Source organism: Pinus tabuliformis, chromosome Q, assembly GCF_031772625.1.
Source record: "Pinus tabuliformis cultivar Carrire ecotype Pingquan chromosome Q, CPIR1, whole genome shotgun sequence".
Taxonomy (NCBI): Eukaryota; Viridiplantae; Streptophyta; class Pinopsida; order Pinales; family Pinaceae; genus Pinus; species Pinus tabuliformis.
In genome coordinates, this window is record NC_142296.1 from 1,252,809,581 (window position 1) to 1,252,824,395 (window position 14,815).

Genomic DNA, 14,815 nt, shown 5'->3' on the forward strand with positions numbered 1-14,815 from the left:
TTGTTTTTGAATGCATGACAGGATCCTTGGAGATGCTGATGGCATTGGTGTTATCACAGAAGATGGGAATAGGCTCATTGAATTGTACTTGAAGATCTTGCAAAGTTTGTTTCATCCAAAGGAATTGAGTACAACAATCTTCCACTGTGATGTATTCTGCTTCTGCTATAGATAACGAGATTGAGGTTTTCTTTTTTCTCAACCATGATACAAGAAAACCACCTAGATAGTATGCTGCTCCACTAGTACTCTTACGATCATAAATGCTTCCTACTAAATCTACATCTGTAAAGGCTTGAATAATGAGATTGTTTCCCTTCGGATACCACAAGCCAAGTTCTGTTGTGCCCTTCAGATATCGAAGAATTATTTTGACGGAAATAATATGTGATTCTTTTGGTGTTGCTTGGAATCATGCTACTTTTCCAACTGCTTGAATAACATTTGGTCTGGAGGTTGTTACATATAGAAGACTACCAATCATAGATATGTACAATCTTTGATCCACATCCTTAGATGAGTCGTCTATGCTCAATTTGCAACCAGTTACCATTGGAGTAAGGATGGTTTTGCAATCTTCTATTTTGAATTTCTTAAGCATTTCCTGGATGTAGTTGGCTTGACATATAAATATTCATTTCTCTTGCTAAGATATTTGAAGCCCTAAGAAGTATGTCAACTCACCAAGTAAAGACATCTCGAACTCACTTTGCATATTTGTAGCAAAGTTCTTACTCAGTCAATCATCATTGCTACCAAAGACTATATCATCCACATATACCTCAACAATTGTTAAATTATATTTATCTATTTGTATGTAAAGATTGCTATCAGCGGTACCTTTATTGAACCCTTGTTGACATAGATATTCGTCAAGATGAGCATACCATGCTCTGGGAGCCTGCTTGAGACCATACAGAGCCTTCTTTAACATGCAAACATGGTCTTCTTTTTCTAATAGTAGAAAACCTTCAGGTTGTTCGATGTTTCTCCATTCAGAAATGCTGACTTAACATCCATTCGGTAGACTTATTTTTCTTGAAAATGCACGGGCGAGAAACATTCAGATGGCTTCAATTCTGGAAATTGATGCAAATGTTTCATCGAAATCAATTCCTTCCACTTGTGCATATCCTTTGCAGACTAATCTTGTCTTGTTCCTGGTAACCTATAATCCTTCAACTATTTTGCTTCCTCTAAACCTTCAATGAAACTACCATCTTTTTCAAACTACCTTCCTGTTAGTCATAGACTTATGCCATATACTGCTGCATAGACTCCTCTTGTACAAACATTAAGGAGTCAACAAGCCAGATTGTTCAAAATAGTGAGTCACTTAATGGGCCATCTTGACCTAAGTCATTATTTGAAGCAACTTCTAATTCCTCATGACCTTATGCTTTTACAAATCCTGAAGGCATAACTGCTGAAGCCTTGTTATCTGCTTTATCTTCCTGTACTTTTTTCCTTTTCCAGACCTTTGTATTCCTGCAATCTTGAGCCATGTTCCCATAGTTATGACACTTGCAGCATTCAATGTTGTCCATAGGCGATTCCATCTAATATATGCAACCACGAGCACTATGGACATAGTTATGGCATTTGAAACATTCAATATTTGGCCCATCTAGCACATATTCTCTTCTGACAAAATCATCGTGGAACCTGTCTCGTGATCCTGCAAACTTGCTTCTAGGGTTTTGCAGATAATAATTGTACCTATCAAAAACTTCACAATCCCTAGCCATATGTCCATAGTTAGCACATAAAAAGCAATAACCATTAAATAAAAGAACATACCTAGAAGATTTTTCATACTAGTGTTGCAGTTTCTTTTGGTCCTTTGTTCTTGATTGCTTTGGTCTTGTTCTTTGGAGTTGCAACATTCTTATTTGGCTTTTCACTTTGATCAATTTAATTCTTAGAATCATCCTACGACATTGTGGAGCTTGTACCTTCATCAACTGGAGGTTTAGCATCTTTCATTGCCTTCATTTTCACTTCTTCATCTATTTTATCTTGTAAGTATTCTTTTTGCGATCCCTTGAGTTTGTTGATCTCATCACGAGTTGCATCAAGTTCTTCTTGCTTTTGAGAAAGATCTTCTTGAAACTATCTTTTCAAGTTCTTCCTTCTTTTTTCTGCCTCCTCAACCTGTAGCTTGAGAAGAGTGGTCTTCTCTACTTCTCTATTGAGAACTTGTATTGGTTCCTTCTGATTCTCATTTTAAATCCTAAGCCTACTTATATATATTGAAGATATTTCTAATTCCTTTTGCTTTTGGTCAACGATGGATATGTATCTTTGATTAGATTGCTTCCTTTGAATTTATTCTTCCTGCATCTGTTGTGTGATCCTACTAATCTCTGCAAATGTTGTGTCAAGTTCTTATTGATTCTATTGGAATTCTCTCTTGAGGTCTCGTGTCACTGTATTATTGATTTCTTCCAACTTGTTTTGAAGTGACTCTTCAATACATTTGTGTTTTTCAACTTCAATTTTGAGACCTTGAACTTTTCCTTCAAGAGTATTGGAACGGGTCTTCTCAGCCTTGAGCTCTTTTATAAGCTTGATTGCCTCCTTAGAAAATTCTTCTATGGTCAACCCTTCTTCATCATACCCAGAAGGATCCTATTTTCAATAACATCTTGACCTGATTTCTTTGTTGAATAAAGATTATGAAGCTTTTTCTAAAGAGCTTTAGCTGTTGAACATTGACCAACTTTTGTTTTCACAGAATTTGGAAAAACATTCAAAATTACATTCATGGCCTTTGAATTGTACCTTTTAGCTTTGTCCGTATAGGTGTGTCCAGAAATAATTGATTCCCATACTGCATGTGCCTGCAAAGATACTTCCATCCTCGATTCCCATATCTAGTAATTATTGGCATAAAAATCAGGGGTTGATACACAATACTCACTTTCTTTAGATTTTCTTGTACCTGTACCTTCCTTTGAAATCCTTGTAACCCACTTCTTTGACTTTCACATCTCTATGCTCTCAAAACTAACTTCCAGCAGTTAAGTTGTTACTAAAGGAACCAAGCTCTGATACCAATTGTTGGAAAATATTAAGAGGGGGGTGAATCATTATTCCTTAGCAATGATCACTTTCAAATATTTTTAGAGCATTAGTTAGTCTTCAATTATTATTAACGTTTATGCAGTAATAATAGTAAATAAAAGAACCCGAGAGGCAAAAACATTTTAGGTGGAAAACCCCCTCCGAGTCAAAAACCATTGAGCACTTTTCTAATAAATTCTTTAATCTTCAACCCCAAATCAAATGAAAGCAACAACTTCCTAGAATTCTAGAAAAGTGTTCTTCTCCATCTCCCACTGGATGGACGCTCCAACACCCGAGATTCTTTAGTAGTCAACTGAATGGATGCCCCAACACTCAATGAGCTACAACTCACCCTTGCACCACCCTACCACCATGAAGTTTTCAAAGGATTGAACCTGTTGGTGACTTCATGCACCAGCCTAGCATCTCCCTACCACCCTATAGAAGAAAAGAAGAATGTACTCCTGTACTAGGGAAAATTGTCCACTTTACAATGATATAGAATGATGTAGAAGAAGACGACACACTAGACCATAACCCCAACTATGACAAAACCACCTAATGATGATCCTAAACATCCAAACACTATCTCTTCAACTCTAGGCATATAGACACTTGTACAACTTTTACAAAGATGATTTTACAATGACCCTATACAATGATACTTTTACAATGTATGTATGCAGTGCTGCCCACTTGAAGACTTCATGTGGTGAACTTCTTGCTGTTGTTCTACACCTTGATTGCTACTCTTGTCATGTTACCATTTCTCATTCTTTTGAACATTAGATTATTCATTGAGTCTTCTCTTGATGAATATATAATACTTGCAAAAAGTATTCAAGGAAATACCCATGACATGATAATAGCAAAACTTACCTCATCCTGTAGAGAATATGTCGGTGCTAAACAAAAACAACAAATTAGAATACAATGAACCTAATGCAATTAAGAGATGAACATGCATATACAGAAGGTACTTACTTGTAGCTTACCTCTGCTGCATCATTTTGCTGCACCTTGCTCTTTGCTGCCCTAGAAAGTTTGGTCCTTTGCACCCCTTGACAACACTTGATCTAGTTTTTCTCGCCTTCTAGGAGCACGATATCTAATCTGATGTATCTCTGTGATTTTAGATCCAAAATATGTGATCTTTGGTCCTGTAGTATCCTTCTAAGTCTTATTTCCAATGCCATGGGCTTGACCCAATTTGGACTCTTCAAGACAAAGTTATGCCCAATCTCTCACAACGACCTAATTATGGACTAGTTCAGTAGAGCAAACTTGTACGACATGCCACATGTCATTGTTTCGTCCTTCAACTTTGAAATTGATAAAAAGAAAACTATTGTCCATGAACTATCTGCCACTTTTTACATAATTCCAATCCTCTTCTCAAAGAGAGATTTATGACTATTTTCCCAAGGTCACTTCTTTGAGATGAAATTTGGGAGCATGCAAAAAACCTGAATTCCACAGATCATATCTCTGAAAATATAGCGAACCAAGATCTGAAATGAGTTCACTACCTTCATCAAGATTGCAAATCAAGTTGGTTTTCATTTCAATATCTAACACTTCACAGAAATGACGCTATTGCGAAAATGCCATGATCACTACATTTGGAGGATATATGAGAATTCTTTTTTTTTATATAGGTGAGAGGGGCTTCTATAAAGAATGTTGGAGGGATTCTAGGAGCTTAAAAAATTATTAATTAATGACTATTCAATGACCAAAACCAATTATGAGTGCCATGCCACAACCCCATAGGGTTTTAGCCCACTCACTGGGGATACTAACTTAAAACATGAATATCTCTCAAACTGTGAAGAATTACTTGGTGTGCCATATATGAACGGAAACATCTCGACAAGTAGAATATATATAGAAGATATTTGACTCAAAATAGGGTAATTTGTAAAGTAAAAATTCCCTTCCAAGATCAAGATAGCCCTTGGTGCTGCTTGGGTTGACATCAATGACAACCTCAGATCATCTTTGGATCAACAGTAACTCCCAACTGTACTCCTATTTTGCCTTGTGAGTAAATTGAGATGTTCCTCTACACTAGATAGCTTGGTCGCTCACTTGGCACATACTCCTATGAGCTCCTCATTTTTTCTATTTTCCTATAAGACATTGTTTATGATTTTCAAGACTCTTTGCTTCAACGTCATAATATCTATATGGAAATGCATGATATTTCCCCGAAAGTTCTTTAATGGCGATTCTGGTGCCCTATTGAATGTCTTTGTACCTGTCTATACCAAATTCCCAACTATCACAGCTTCAAATTGAGAATTTTACAGGCTCTCTGGGAATGATTCATCTTGCACACTATGTCTATCATGCCCCCCCTCATGATCATGCTCATTATGCTGGTTCACTATTGTTGGCTCCTTACTCAAGTTTGCTTGCCCTCACCCATTTGTGAACATAATCTGTTGTTCATCCTCTCTATTTGAAAAACATATATGCATTGGTGGATTGTTGTCTATACTTGGCTACTCATATTATTTATGGACATCATCCTAGAGACCTATGGACTCATTTGTATAAGATTCTACCTCATCAAAACCATTAGGTAGAATTTCCTCATGCACTTCTAAATTCTTGTCATCCTGCAAGTCTCCCTAAATGATATCACATTGTTGTTCACCATCTTGAAAATCAATAGAACCAACTATAGAAGACTCCCAATGATATGAAGGAATATAGTTTTGTTTTGTCCTTTTTTCCTCCTTCCTATCACCTAGACATGCACAGTTAAGTTCCCAACATCCCTTGTAGATAAAGAATATCCCTCTCCTTCTTAGTTCATTCTTGTTGTAGGTTTTATTTCCTTTGTTCTTTCTCCCTCCATCAATCCACTTCAGCTCCTTCTTAGTAAAATCTCTTCTAAGAAATTTTATGTTTTGCATGACAAACCTTTCAACTAGATCATATGTGGATGCTGAGACAACTAGTTCCTTTCTCTAAATGGTCATCATTTTGGATCTCAGTATCTTGTAGATGTTGACATCTCCTTCTAAGAACAAGGTCATAATATTTTGCATGCTTGTTTTGACATAGTTTGAATGAGATGATGTAATGTTGGTGTAGAATTTTTGTAATACCTTAAAGATTAAGTCGTCACATTCCAGATTCAGCATGAATGTCCCAAAGTTTAACTCTTTTGCGAGTTCTAATATTTTTCACTACTTCTAAAAGGTAGGAAGCATGATGTTTTTCAACCCTTGAATAACTTCTACTATCAATTTTAATATCTCCCTCATGATGTCATCATTGTAAGGAAGTAGTGGTGCTGTTAAAGCTATGATGTGGATAAGACAAGAACCAACTGTGAGCCTAACCTCTTTATGACGATGTTCCCAAAATTTGCATTGTATTAGGGAAAACACAGATGACTTGAGCACCCAAATGCGTTTCTTCTATTCTGATTTCCCCACCTCAGACAAACACATGTCCAATTCCTCTAACTTACAAATTTCTATGATTGAATTTGTTCGTTGAAATGAATATCCAAGTGTGAATGGATTAGACACACTTCCATGTCCTTCCTTCTCTTCCCATGGGTGCTTCTACTATAGAATCGTAAAGATTCTTTTTGAAAAAGTTCTATTACTCTATCCTTTAATTTGGTCTAAGGAGGTATTTGTACAAAAAAGAGCATATGTTTTCTCTAGTTCATAAATTTTCTTATGGTTGTAACACCCTCCTCCCACATCTACCCAAGTAACAAACCAACAGGTGTAAACATGTGGCGAGAGGAAACTATTATTTGATTCGACCTCCTAAGTTACTTAAGGAAGTGGAACTGACAAAAACACACCATACAAACCTTCAACATCAACATTAGGACCCTCAGTAACCATCCCAACCTTTCTGCCAACCAGCCCCTGCGTCCCACTGAAATGTTGGACCACTTTACCCCTGGATGCTCCGATGCTATAGGATTTCCAACATCCCAGAGGCTCTAGACACTCTCATGACAAGGCATGCCAATGTTCACAGACTACTTTCCTGAGTTTTGTGCTAGCTTCCTTGGGATTTGAGCCACTTTTTTAGGCCCAAAGCCCAAGTCACAGCCTAGAATTGAATGACGCCTTCAGAATAGTAACATAATAGGGAAATGATAGTACAAATACAATTACTTGAAGAAGACCTTAATTGGACCCCTACTATCCATGATAGGAATTTCATCAAACATATCACGAATATGTAATCTACAGGAGTAAATAATAGATCTAAGCATAGGGGTATCAGACTTAGCTGAAAATTGCTAAGAAGCATTGATGCCTCAACACATTAACTGCCATTTCATCCCTTAGGTCATAGATACATTGTTCATTCATTTAAAAGTAGAAATGTGTTGAGAGCCATACATAGTTTCTACCATAAAACATATACATAACCAACATGATAGCAAAATAAATACCACGAAAATCATAGCCATGTAATCCACACATAAACCAGTATAATACTCATAGAAATACAAGGAGAAATAACCTCATATTGATGGTGCAAAATCCAAACCCAGGATGGAACTTTCATGTTCCACCTAACCATATAATGGTTGAGCCAAGTCTCTCTTCAGCCATTCACCGGCACTACAAGAAAAAAGGTCATTGGTGAGGGTCATTCTTGTGAAGGACCTTTAAGGTCCGTCACTAATGTGACATATGGTGACGTTCTTTAAAAAAACGTTGTTATAAGTGTATATAGTGATGGTCCCTTAAGGTTTGTCACCAAAGCCATTTTCAATGACATTGTTGATGAGGTTCGTTAAAAGCTCGTCACTAATTCTCTCTTTGGTGACACTTTTGGTGAGGGTCGTTAAATTCCCATCACTAATTCTCTATTTGGTGAAACTTCTAGTGGCGATATTTTATTGATTGTCACCAATGATATTTTTGGTTACTTTTGGTGATGGTCAATAAATGTTCGTCATCATTGATCATTCCAATGAGTTTTTTATGATGCTTCATCCCTGTGACAGACCTTTAAGGTCCATCACCAATTTCGCATATGGTGACGGTCTTTAAAAAATCGTTGTTGTAAGTGTATATAGTGATAGGTTTGTCACCAAATCCATTTTTAATGACACTTTTGGTGAAGGTCGTTAAAGGCCCGTCATTAATTTTCTCTTTGGTGACACTTTTGGTGAGGGTCGTTAAATGCCCATCACTAATTCTCTTTTTGGTGACACTTCTAGTAACGATATTTTATTGATCCTCACCAATGGTCTTTTTGGTTACTTTTGGTGACGGTCAAAAATGTTCATCATCATTGATCATCCCAATGAGTTTTTGATGAAGCTATGTACTTGCTACTATATTTTTTGTCAAAAGATAACAATTTAAGACCATTGTTGTGGATTCCTTTTTATTATGTGTCCAAGGTCATAGTGGTTATAATAGTCAGTTTAAGAATTAATTAGTGTGTATCATTTCCCTCAAGTCACAAGAATATAGTTTTCCTATGAGTCAACACATGATTCATCTCTACTAGGTTTATTATGTAGCAAATTTCCTTTAAATAAAGTTCCACTAGTGTTTGTAGGAACTATATTACTTAATACATAATCAATATCTATCAATTCTATTAATGAGATAGACCTAGCACTCCTCAACACTCATGGCACACCTTAACATGCTTTGGAATAGTACACTAACATTCCTTGGCACCTCGCATGCCTTGGAACATCTTTGTACATGGAACATCTTGCCATGAGTAGGATGCCCAAGCGCATGTTGGTATGCCCTAGCATAGCATAGCACTCCCATATCATGTGTTGACATGCCTTGGAACACCGTAGCAAAATATTGCGTTGAAAAACATCAAAACATGGCACACATTGGCACTTGGCATGTATTGGAACATATTATAAGTGTGCCCAGCATGCCCCTTTTGAAAAAGATAAAGTCTCGACTTATTAACCCTCTTATGTGTTCATTTCCTTGAATTTTAGCTTGTTTATTCCTTTTGTTGCCTTGAAACGCCTTGACACATATTGGCATACTATGCCACCATGCACATCCTAGCATGTCTTAGCACCTGGAATGCCTTGGCACTATTTGGCACATGCTATCGCACCCCGAAAATACCTAGAAAACTCTAGCACTTCTTGACATTCCCTGATATTACCTGGCATGCCTTACCCATTGTTAGGTCCCTATAATACTAGTGATTCCCCCATTACTATTGTCATTGTATCCCTTATTAATATTTTTGTGCCCCTATTGTCCCCATATTGTTATTATTGTGCCCCATAGAATCCCTCTATTGTTATTTTTGTGGCTTTATATTATTATTGTTAGGTCGGCTTGGTTATATTGTGACCCCTTAGACTCCTATATATAAAAAGGAGGTTTTGTCATTTGAGTCATCCAAGAATTGTTCATTTGTGTAATGTAAAGGAGGTTTCCCCCTCGAAGAGGCTAAATTATAAGGCATTGATTTATCTTTTCTATCTTTTTGTGAGCTGGTTTCATAACAATTGGTATCAGAACTTTGGATTCCTGGGTTTCACTGCTCCAAATAGGTCATCGTGTCATTTTCGCTATAACATTTGTTTCTGTGATGTTTTAGATGCTAATAAAAAACCCATTTGGGTTCAAATCGTTCTAAACCTCGGATCTTAATTTCAGATCTTTTCACACTATATTTGTGGAGATATGATCTGAAAAAGTTGGCCTTTTTGCAGACTCCCAAATTACATTACAAGCAGGTGACCTAGGGAAAATAGTCATAACATTTATTTTGAGCATCAGATTGTAGCTCGTAAGAAGTTACAGAAATAGGATGAACTGTAGTTTCTTGTGTATATTTTTTAGATCCTAAGGTCAAAACAGTGACACATGGCAATTCATACAATTTCACTCTTCTGAAAAGGTATATAATCAGGTCATCTTGGGATACTGTGCATAAATCTTTCTTGAAGAATCTAAATTCTATCAGACTAGTGGCATTGGAAAGAGGATGTAGAGGGCTATTGTAGGTCATAATTTCAAAATTGGAAGATTTGAAATTATAGAGATACATCAGATGCAATATCGAGCTCCTACAAAGTGAAAAATGTTGTGTAGATTTTTTAAATTTTTGCATAAGCTTGGTTTGAAAAATTAGTTTGAAGGAATTCAAAGGGCATAGTGAAGCATTATTATCGGTAATTGATGCCCCAAAGAAAGAAAATGGAGACACCTAGTAGGTAACCTGAAACCTCTAGCATGACTCGTGAAGAAGAGGAAGAAATGCAACATGATATATCAAAATTACAAGACCAAGTACAACAAATTTCATTCTCACTAAAGGCAAATGAAGCCAAAATGAATGACATGGAAGCTAATATGAATGGAATCAAAGTTAAGATGGAAGCTAAGATGGATGGAATGGATGCTAAGATGAATGGCATGGATGATAGGATGGAGGAATTGAAGATAAATTTGAATAAGTTGCTACAAGAAATGGTCACTGATGGTGAAAGGGTAGTAAAGGAAACTCATGATGAATACAAAATAAATGTTAACCATGATTTCATAGACTCTAATGTTGTATTGAAAACCCACCATGTTCGAAAAATCGATATGAGGAAGTTTGATGGCAAGGATCCCGGAACATGGATACTACAGATGGAGAAATTTTACGATCTCCATAATGTGCAAAACACACAAAAAGTACATATTCCAACTTTATATTTGGAACCAAATCAGTTTATATGGTATCAATGGCTTTGCTCTCTTAAACAAATTGTCACTTGGGCAATTTTTATGGAAGAAATGACAGCACATTATGATGATACAAAAAGCAACACTTTTTTTAGCCAATTGATAAATCTCAAACAAAAGAGTTCACTGATGGAGCACATTGATGACTTCCAAAAATTGAACATAAGGGTAAAAGATATTCCATAGGAGCATAGGATTGATGTGTTCATAGGGACTTTAAAGGATGATATCCAACATGAGGTTTGCCTTTGGGAACCTGATTCATTGGAGAAGGCATTCAGGTTAGCAAGAAAAATGGAAATCAAAATTATGGCAACCAGGAAGACTACCACTCACAACTATAAAGATGGAAGTGTTTTTTCCCCTAGCCTTACACAACCTACAAGCTTGACACCACAACAATTGGAAGAAAAAAGATCAAAAGGGCTTTGTTACAGTTGTGATAGCAAATACACTAAAGGTCATAAGTGTATTGAGAAGCAATTATTCTACATAGATTGTGAAGAGGAGGAAGAAAAGAAACAAGATATTTCAAAAGAAGAGGATATACTCTAGGAACAAACCCTAGATAAAGATGAAATGAATCCAACCATATCTTGTAATGCATTTGCTAGAATTACCACTCCTCAAACTATTGAAATAGAAGGGCATATCAAGAAGAAATAGGTAATAGTGCTGATTGATTCAGGAAGTACCCACAATTTTATTCATTGTAAGATAGCCAAAGAATTGAATTTCTTCTTATTTCTAGCACCAAAGTGTCAAGTGATGGTTGCAAGTGGAGCAAACATAAATTGCTATGGAAAGTGCCATGATATCAAGCTATCCATGGGAGAATATGTATTGAATAGCCCAATGCTTTCCATTCTTATGGGTGGTGCTGATTTTGTACTAGGAGTCCAATGGCTACCATCCTCCGGTACAATAGCTTTTAATTTTTAAGAACTTTTCATGAAATTTTCTGCAGAAGGAAAGGAAGTTGAATTAAGGGGTATTGCAGGGAAACCGAGAAAGATAATCAGCTTTAATGGTATGACAATGCTTGTAAAGAAGGAACAACGAGGTGTAATTACACAATTATGTTCACTAGATGTTTCCACAGTGAAATCATCTATTTCTCTAGATCTCCGAAAAGTCTTGGACAATCATTCCAAGGTATTTGAGACTCCCAAAGGTCTCCCACCTATTCGTGATCATGATCATGCTATTCATTTGATTCTAGGAAGTGTTCCTCCAAACATCAGGCTGTACAGATATCCCTATGCCCAAAAGAGTGAAATTGAACGTATGGTTGCAGAAATGCTAGAGGATGGTATAATTCAACCGAGTCAAAGTTCTTTCTCTACTCCAGTAGTATTGGTGCACAAGAAGGATGGATCTTAGTGCATGTGTCCAAATTATAGGGAGCTCAACAATCTCACTATTAAAGACAAATTTCCCATTCCTGTCATTGATGAATTATTGGATGAATTGCATGGATCAATTTACTTCACCAAGTTGGATCTTTGTTCAGGATATCATCAAATCAGAACGAAGAATGAAAACATTCCAAAAACAACATTTATAACTCATGAGGGTCATTATAAATTTTTTGTCATGCCTTTTGGCCTTACCAATGCACCTTCTACATTTCAAGATTTGATGAATCCCATTTTCAAACCCTTCCTTAGAAAATTTGTTTTAGTATTTTTTGATGATATACTAATCTACATCAAGTCTTGGAAGGATCATGTTGAACATGTTGACAGGGTGCTCAAACTATTGAAGGAGAAACAATTATAAGAAAAAAGATCCAAATGTTTCTTTGGAGTAGAAGAGGTGGAATATATAGGTCATATTTTATCTCATGAAGGTGTTAAGGTAGACCCTAGAAAAATTAAAGCCATTAAGGAATGGAAAATCCCCACATCCATAAAGCATCTACAAGTATTTCTTGGGTTGACAGGGTATTGTCGCAAGTTTGTTAAGAATTATGTGAGAATAATAGCACCTCTAACAACATTATTGAAGAAAGATGCATTTTCATGGACTCTAGAAGCAACAAAGGCCTTCAAACATCTTAAAAATGCAATGTGCCAAGCACTGGTCTTAGCTACACAAGACATCACAAAAACCTTTATTGTGGAATGTGATGCTTCAGGAAATGGAATTGGTACTGTTTGAATGTAATATGAAAGACCCATTGCTTTTGAAAGTCATCCAATCAAGGGAAAGTATTTACACAAAGCTATTTATGAGAAGGAAATGTTGGCAATACTGCATGCACTTAAGAAATGGAAACCCTACCTAATGGGAAGACACTTCAAGGTAAAAATGGATCATGATAGTCTTAACCATTTTTTACAACAAAGATTATCCTCTGAAGAGCAACAAAAATGGGTCACAAAGATGTTGGGTTATGACTTTGAACTCATCTACAAAAAAAGGAAGAAAAATGTTGTGGTAGATGCACTCCCAAGAAAGGATGAGGATGTGGAAGCATTATTGTGTGCCATTTCTATTATCCAACCAGATTGGATAAACGAAACAAGGGAGGAATGGAAGAATGACAGAGAAGTGTGGGCACTTATTCGAAAGTTACAACAAGATTCCAGGATATCTGATACATTTAGCTGGAAAAATGATTCGTTATGGTACAAAGATCGCTTATACCTCTGTAAGAATTCCCAACTCAAACAAAAGATTTTTATGGAATTGCACACTTCTCCCTTAGGAGGGCACTCAGGTTTTTGAAAAACTTACCACAAAGTTAAGAAGGAATTTTTTTGGGATGACCTTAAATCAGATATTCAAAAGTTTGTGGCAGAATGTTTGGTTTGCCAACAAAATAAAGTTAAAACAATTAAGACCCCAGGTCTATTACAACCTTTATCCATTCCAAGCCAACATTGGGAGGAGGTTTCAATCGATTTTATCATAGGCTTACCCAAGTCTGAAGGAAAGAGTGTCATCATGGTTGTAGTTGAAATACTTACCAAGTATGCACACTTTTGTGCATTATCACATCCATTTAAAGCCAATACAGTTTCTACTGCATTTATGGAAACAATTCAAAAGCTACATGGAAACCCAAAGTTTATTGTAAGTGACAGAGATCCCATTTTCACTGGAAATTTTTAGACATAATTATTTTCTTGTCTTGGTACTTAGTTAGCTCATAACTCATCTTATCATCCTCAATCTGATGGGCAAACTGAGATAGTAAAAAAATGTTTGGAAGGATATCTTCATTGCTTTGTATCTGATAAACAGACACAATGGGTCAAATGGTTGCCTCTGGCTGAATGGTGGTATAACACTTCCTTCCATATTGCAGCAAAAATGACCACATTTATGGCACTTTATGGATATCAGCCACCATCCATCACATCATATTAAGAGAAAATTCTAAGATTCAAGCAGTGGGACATCACATGGAGCATCAACAACAAGTTCTCCAACTCTTAAAGGATAACCTCACGTTGACATACAATAGAATGAAACAACAGGCAGCTCAACATCGCAACAAAAGAAGTTCTGATGTAGGTGATTAGGTATTCCTACAGTTACAACCATATAAACAAATGTCCCTCAAGCAAGCTAACAAGGATAATAAATTATCACCAAGGTATTACAGTCTGTAAAAGGTGTTGCAAAAGATTGGTATTATGGCATACAAATTGGAGCTTCCTACAGCTTCTCGAGTGCACCCAGTTTTCCATGTTTCATGTTTAAAGAAGGTTATAGGTGACAAGCTCCTAGTTCAAACAATATTGCCATAACTTGAGAAGGAAGGAAAAATTATATTGGAATCGGAAGTAGTCACATAAACAAGAACTCGACAGCTATGAAATTGATCAATTTCAGAGTATCTCATCAAGTGGATGAACTTATCTGCTGAAGATTCCACATGGGAGGATGATAATTTTATACAGAAGCATCCAGAACTACTTAAGTGTTGAGGACAACAATTTTTTGAAGGAGAGGGGCATGTTAGGTCCCTATAATACTAGTGATTCCCCCATTGCTATTGTCGT